This window comes from Choristoneura fumiferana, chromosome 15, assembly GCF_025370935.1.
Source record: "Choristoneura fumiferana chromosome 15, NRCan_CFum_1, whole genome shotgun sequence".
Classification (NCBI taxonomy): Eukaryota; Metazoa; Arthropoda; class Insecta; order Lepidoptera; family Tortricidae; genus Choristoneura; species Choristoneura fumiferana.
In genome coordinates this window covers 4,699,869-4,708,030 of record NC_133486.1, presented here as the reverse complement: position 1 = coordinate 4,708,030, position 8,162 = coordinate 4,699,869, and the positions used below count along the sequence as shown (strand labels likewise).

General features: G+C 34.4%; 1 protein-coding gene across 8 annotated transcripts in view; it reads left to right on the top strand.

Moving 5' to 3' along the window:
• LOC141435723 (uncharacterized) overlaps nucleotides 1-8,162 on the top strand; it is a 186,822-nt gene that overhangs the window by 55,710 nt on the left and 122,950 nt on the right. For 3 of the 8 annotated variants that reach the window (XM_074098485.1, XM_074098482.1, XM_074098479.1), the window contains exon 2: nucleotides 5,039-5,092. The exons of the other annotated variants lie outside the window; for them this stretch is intronic. The gene's annotated coding sequence lies outside the window, so the exon portion shown is untranslated. The remainder of the gene's footprint in view (nucleotides 1-5,038; nucleotides 5,093-8,162) is intronic. 8 annotated transcript variants of the gene reach the window in all.

The window sequence follows — 8,162 nt, the reverse complement described above, 5'->3', positions numbered from 1 at the left end:
TGTCAGATGCATAATTTAGTAGTTGTAAAAAAACTTTTTAACATTATGTACCTACCACATTTTTGTTTTGTTTTGATGCTATGATGTATAATTTTAGAGGTTTGAAGATATTATTGCAGTGATTTATATCTTAGTGTGCAACAATTTGTCCCTCTCACAGTACTAATTTTAGTTTTTTTTCCTTGCACCATGCTTTCGTAGGTATGTTACGAATTACATTTTTAGTTGGTACTTTTATAAGTACACCAAGAGTTACAAGGTAAAATTTGTTGAGAACTTATATTACTTATTTTAGTTTATTTTGATTCACGTAGTAACATAAATTGAAGGTAAACAAATAGTAAGTAATTTATCACCTACACAATGCCCTCTGCTGGGCTCAATCTTCGCAGCTATGTGTACCTACAGGTTTCCTTACGATAGAAAGCATTCACCATAAAGCTCGTGGTATTTAAATGAGGTCATAGGTCAACACTAAAATATCTCCAACGCCTTTTTTCATAATCGTTTAAATTTGGTATCAGGAAATTGGGATAAAATAAGTTTTTAGACCATGCTTTAACAAAAGATAACGAGATGCTGCAATAAAACGAATTGAAATATTATGTCGTAATTTTTTATATAATTTTGCAGATAATTTTAAAGTGTTTAAAGTGGCGATAAAGTTTTGAATGACATTTGTCATATATTTATTACCAGTTTTATAGTAAGTACGCTGTTAAATACATTGATACAATGTTGAAACAAATAATAAATTTTGCAGTCTCTTAAATGAACTTATAAGATTTGGCAACAACAACAAACAAGTTAAATGAAATACAATACAATACAATGACTCTTAATTGAACACCAGAAATAGTAAGCGATATAGAAAACAGCTTACACAGAGAGAAAATTACAAAGTAAGTAATAGGCGACCTTATCGCTTAAGAGCGATCTCTTCCAGGCAACCTAAAATCTTAAAATTATAACTAAATAATATCACACAAGATCCTAACGTGTTTTAAACTATATACGAGTTCATTCTCAAAGCTACAGTGAGTACAACCGTTTCAAAACAAAACGAACAAAAACAAACCCTACAATTACCAGGCTATAAAATTTAAGTCTACGTATTTTCCATGGCTAACTGTAAACACTATGTTATCGCAATGTAAGCGTCAAACATAGCAATACTGTGCTTCTACCACACACTTTATATGTTTCGTGTACGTGTCCACACATAATACCAGATTTGCATCAGTGACATGACCTAAATGAAAATTATACATACCCTATTGCAGTGTAAAATTATTCTATGCAAATTACAACTCTGCGTGTGCCAATTTTAGCTGCTGAGACTTCTCTGCGAAGAATTCATTTGTCGCATTTAGTCGGAGCTAGGTATGTAGTTTAGTTATCCAGAATAAAAAAAAATCTGTGTTAGTTCTAGTAGAGGAGCCCATGTCGCTAAATGGGGATTTATTTAGTAACTCGATTTCATTAATTAATTATATAATAACTAGATTTTGCCCGCGGCTCTGCCCGCGTGGTATTCGGTTATCGCGCGCTGTTCCCTCGGGAACTGTGCATTTTTTCGCGATAAAAAGTAGCCTATCTCACTCTCGGGCCCATAAACTATCTCTATGCCAAAAATCACGTCGATCCGTCGCTCCGTTACGGCGTGAAAGACGGACAAACATACACACGAACACACACATTTTCGCATTTATGATATTAGTTAGGAGCTATTCTTGCCCGGGCACCCCACGGAAAGCTATGCTTGCTTGGAGTTTCTTTGCGCGATATAATCCTGAATAGGTACCGCGGTGGCCTAGTGTTTAGACCTACATCTTCTCAAGCAGAGAATCGTGGTTTTCAATACGTACCTAGTCACTTTTGTAACACTTAAAGTTGTAGTTTTAGTTTCGTAGGACCCACGTCAACTTTCAATCATTAGAATTTGAAACATAATGTTAGTTCGACGTATTTTATTATTTAAATTCGGGTTTTGTTCCGCGTACCTTTGTTTTTGGAAAAGCTCGATATTTCGGCACAGTTGCATGCGCCATGATCACAAGACGACAAATCAACACACACACACAGTCGGTGAAATTACTGGCACTTGAGGTATCCCACCTTAGGCCTCTAGGTTGGCAACGCATCTGCAATCTCCCTGGTGTTGCGAGTGTCTATGGGCAGTGGTGATCTCTTACCATCAGGAGACCCACTTGCTCGTTTGCCATCCAGTCGAATAAAAAAAAATAATCAAGGTACGCGGAAAAAAACCAGAATGTAAATCATAAAATTAATAGTCTAAAACCATTATGCCCTAAATTTGGGACGTTAGGTCTTACGTGTTTAAATTTACATATTATAAAATTGACTGCCATTTTATTGTCTGGTTTAGGGCCCTGTAAAAGATTTTTACTAGAGACAAGATTTGAGAGTTTGCAAAGCAAGATATTGCTCATAATTTACGAAATTTTACGATTGAATTTATTGACAGTCCAGGTGGTTTTTAATTTATTTACCAGTACAATTTTTTATTGAAGATAATTAATTTGATTCATATTTATGGATTGAATATCGCGTAAAAACAATTTACTGAGAATTTATTGTAACACTTTCGTAAAGCGAAAAATACTGTTTAAAAGAAAACTACAATTAAATGTCAAATTTTAATCGATAAACAGATTTGTTTTGTTGTAATATTTATAATATGCTATTATATCTTAAATTTCCTCTTATGGATATATTTTTAAAGTTAATGGAAACTTTAACGCTTGCAACTTTTTGGTCTTCACCCACCTATGTTCTATTGTATGATTGTTTGTTTAATGTATGTTCACCGATTTCTCCGTCAATTGTGGATCGATTTTCAAAGCTCTTTTTTTATTTATTTATTTTATTTAACATGAATCCTAGGGAAATCGAGGGAACTCTTCTTATACCTATTGTAAGCACATCTATATAGTGACTCGCGCATTTGACCATGGCCACCGGGACTACTCAATACCTAACATGTACTTATTTCACGGGTTGCGATTTGTTTACTTTACACTGTTGCTATGAAATTTATGCTCGTCACAATGTATAGATATGTTGTGGTGAAACTAATAGTGAAGCACTAACAGGATTAATGACCCTGCATTAGGAAATTAGGAAAAGCAATTTACTTAATATTCTGTGAAAGATCACGAGCATTTGACATTTAGCTGTTGTGACTAATTATTTTTACCTACACTAAAAGCCGACAAATATTTTTTTTATGAAAAAAATTAACTATCTCTAAAAAAATCACGAACATAGCTAAAAATTCGAAATATAAATAAGACTGTGGTTTTAATACATAACCCTCCTTCAGGCAGTCGGTTAATATATATATAACTAGCGGAACTGGCAGACGTTGTACTGCCCGAAAAAACACTACATCAAAATAATTATGATAACATAGGACTTAACAACAGCGCCATCTAGCGGGTCCAATTTATTTAAATACTCGTACGTTCTTTAATTTGAGGGGAGAGTTTATCGTATCGACGGGATGAACATTAAATATTTGACAGTTACGAAACCCATGAACATTTTGTATGGGAACATGTTTTTTCTTTTAATTTATTTTTATCGTCAATTTTCCAATATTTTGAACACCTACTTATTATCCTATTCCTGACGAAAACATAAAAATCATAAAAATTGGTCCAGCCGTTCTTGAGTTTTATATGGTGTAACTAACACGACTTTGTTACACAACATAGATGTGCTACCGATAAGCGATATGGACAATTTCGTCATTTTTGAAAATTGCCATAGAAACTTAGTAAAATGATTCACGTGAGCATAGCCGTGGTTAAAAGCTAGTTTGTAATAAAACTATCCATGAAATCATTTAGTCTCACGTTCAACATAATCAGGATCTTAGACAGATCCTTTTACATTGTTTATGTTAATTAGCCACTGAAACCTGAGCCTAAACGTCAAAGTGACGGGAGGTCCGACTTTCAGAAAATTTGCAGACAAATTAACTTTCTAGTTTATTTACTTCTTCTTCACTAGTAATATTCCTTGTGCAGTTGTTATAAGGTTCACCAGACGTCACCTTACGAGTGTTTTTAACTGTACTTTATCCCTTTAAAATCGTATAGGTTAAAATAATTCAAACTCTTAGATTTGAATAACGTCTAGCTACATTTTCTTGAATAAAGAAAATGGTGATGACCCTCACCAATCCTCCTGAATCCACCCTTTTCTAGACAACAATGTGTTGACCGAGTGTTGACAGTAGGTAAATATAATAACCAGGGGTTCAATTCATTATAAATGTGGTCCGATAAAAGCAATAATTATTAAATCTGTGTAAAATAGGAACCAAATAACAACATACGAAATTAAGATTGGTTTTTGGAGTCTTTTTGTATTTTTTATTTCAACTCCAAATTTGTTACTTTTACGGTCATCCCGTGAAATCCAACACCACCACTGGACAGGAGTCTAGGCACAAATTTCTCCCATGCACCACTTTTGTTACTATTACGGTGAAATGTGTGGTGCATGGGAGAAATTTGTGTCTAGGCTCCAAACAAACCAACCGACACATCCGAAGCGTATTCGGCGGCGCTTGTAGATAATCAAAACATACCTAGTTGAAAACTTTTACACTATAGTTGCAAAATGATTCACTGCCATGTTAATGCAAGTTGTTTTTTTTAACCCCCGACGCAAAAAGAGGGGTGTTATAAGTTTGACCGCTATGTGTGTCTCTGTGTCTGTGTGTGTGTCTGTCTGTCTGTGGCACCGTAGCTCTTAAGTGGGTGGATCGATTTGAATGCGTTTTTTTTTTATTTGAAAGCAGATTATCTAGCGATGGTTCTTAGACATGTTTCATCAAAATTGATTCAGCCGTTTTTGAGATATTGAACTTTGAAGTGACAAAGGGGTTTTCCGACTTTTTGTTGGCTAGGTTAGTTCTTTTTACAAAGTCTATACTTTTTACTTTCATATTTCTTTGTCTAATACATCTATTTTTTGTGCTAATAGTTTTTTTGTCCATTTTCAGGTATATTTCTTACATTTGGATTATGTAAATAACTGGACTTGTCTCATCCAAAAGGTAAGGCTTGATTCGAACATTTTCAATTTTCCAATGTCCTAGTTTCTACCAATACCACTACCATGAGTTTACAGTGACCGTACTGGATAGCGACGGCGTAAATTATTTGTATGGAGAATTGTACAGCGCCTCTACAAATAATTTACGCCGTCGCTATCGAGTACGGTCACTGTAAACTCATGGTAGTGGTAAAGGAGCCTTTCGCAGATCGTCACTCCACCTGGCTAGAGGGCGTCCTACACTACGTGTGCCGAGCCGCATTTTTTACAAGCTTTTTATTTAGTTTCACCTGTCTGTCTGTAATCAAATCTTGCAAGTTAAATTTGACCATGTCCCAGTAGTCAGATTGACTTAAAACATGGAATACTTATGTACAATGTGACAATACAATAATCTAGTAGTGATATCCTGGTAGTCTCCGCCAGGAACGTGTCCGCAGGACGGAACTCTTCAACGGTTAATAGCATCGACTTGAAATTTGGTATGCAAATGTAGTTTGGGTGACAATGCAAGTACAGTCAACAAAAAGTACTGTCAGCAAAAAAAGCTTGTATATTTTTTTTTATGGTTAGGTTATTTAATTAATAACAATTAATTCGCTCATCCAAAGGAACATCGACACAATTGTTTTGTGACTATTAAGTACACAAGAAAGCGATTTAAAGACATGAAACCGTAAATTTAATATCTAAAACTTGTTTACTTGTACATATGTCACTGTACTACTGGATGAGCGAATTATCTTGTTAAAACCAATAACTACTGGATACGTGGCCATCCTACATTAATTATGGAATTGAAGTAAATATCTAAGGAGAAATCCCCGTAAGTTGTTGATTTTACGTCAATATTCACGACTTTGACAAAGACAACTTATCACTCATAAGTTAAAGTAAGCCTTTAAAAGAGGTTGCGAACTCATAGACAAAAACTAGTAGGGTGACAAAGAATTTCTGTTAAAAACTGTTATCCACATAAAAATAGTACATTATTGTCGTGGCCTGGAAGTAGCCAATTGCTGGCTAGTGGCTGAGTATGAGTATTAAACGGACGAGCCTGCGAGTCCGTTTAACTAATACGAAGCCAGCAATTGCTATTCCAGCCGAGACTAATATAAAACTTTTCTCAAAAATGATGAATAATTCTGAAATAGACTAAACTTTTTCTCAAAATATATCATAACATTTAATTTTATTCCAATGATTTTTCTTATGCTTTCCCGCCTTAATTCATTAAAAATAAACTGCAGCTGTATTTTTCCACCGAAAACACCACAAGCTGTTTCAGACCCAATAAAAAAAGTCCGAAGTTCCAACAAAATATCTGATACCGCCCATTAGATTTGGCTGTATACGACTTGTGCCAACATTTCCATGGCCTTTTAAACTTTAAAAAAAAGTTGTGACTGATTGCAGGCGCGCTAATTTTTTATTGTCGAGCTAGCGCGCCTGCAATCTTTATAATTTTTTAATTTTTCGCTGATCATAAACTATGCACTTCACTTTCTGATATTTAAAGAATAATGTCAACTTTTACAGACATTTTTGAGAAAATAATATTATCAAAGAACAAAAGACTGCGGTTCCATGTAAGTGTGACCGCTACCAACTACTGAAATAAAAAATTGGTAACTGATCACCCGTTAAAGATCATCTTGTAAAATAATATAAACAAATAATATTCTGTACCTATCTATTTACATAGCATCTACCAAACCTGACCTACCCAACAGCCCGACAACCAGAAGTCAGATAAGGTCATTTGTATTAGCATTTTACGCTTCAGTCAATATAAAATTAGCATATTATATAAGATATGTATCAGTTTCAATAATCATAAATTAATTAAGTATTTTGAAATATGTATTCTAGCAACAATGTTGTCTTAATGTTATGTAGAACGCTGGATGTCTTAGAATGTTGAATGTTTCTGAGATAGCTTAATGTAATGTAGGAAGAAATTAATAGGAATTATCGTAGGTACTGTACTGGGAAAAATCATCACTATTATCATCGTTATCTTCAGTCTGTAAAATTCAAAATTCAAATCATTTATTCAGTAAATGGGCCGCAACGCAATGGCGCTTTCGGAAAGACCATCATTGCCAAGAAGAATGCGCCGCAAGAAACTTGGCAGAGTATTTTTTTCCAAATAAAATAATTACAAATAAAATACTAAGAAAACTACAGTATAAAATGAAAGAAAAAATCTAAATAATAATAATAATAATACAGGGATGTATGGGGTCCCTTAGTTACAAAACTAAACACTAACAGCCTTATTCATAAAAAGTTAGAGCCTCCTTGAAGGCTCCTTGAAGGCCCGATGCTAAAAAACATGATTCATAAACGTCTGTTAGCGCTAATCAGTCGATCAAGGCTCTGCTAAAGTTAGCGGACCGTAGACCCTCCTTTATCTCCCTGCTAAGTCACAAAATGGCCGCCACAAGTTTGAACAGCTGACTTTGACAAGAGCAAAAAACCATACCGAAGATATTTTAGTGAAGGGTGAAGTTACGCAAAGATTAAAAAAAAACCAGGAAAAAATATTTTCAGGAATTTGTATTTAAAAATCCTCTAAATTAGCAACAATAAATTAACAATAAATATGAAAAAAAAATAAGGATGATTAACATAATTATGGCTTTTTGCACAACATAAACATGCGGATCGGAAATGGCGGGAAAACAAACATCTCGCTTTTTATTTTTTTTCCTGGTAATTTGCTGTCACTGCTGTCAATTTATTTTTTTAATTATCGATTAGGCCATTTTTTGTCTTTGATTTGTCAAGGTGGCCAACATAACGCGTCTAATCCGTCTATCAGCAGCTCAACAACTAGCAGACTGCTAGCAAGCGTTTATGAATCATACTTCTTGACAACCGTCTAACAAGCTTAATCAGTCTGCTAAGTAACAGACCGATCAAACCTCAATTAAGGATTTTTTATGAATAAGGCTGTTACTATATCTACGTTCAGTGGAAGTGTAGAATGCTTCCACAGTCATAAATAAAAAAAAAATGTTCTGAAATAAATATGTCCAGTGTACAGAGTGAATTCTGAGTCGAGA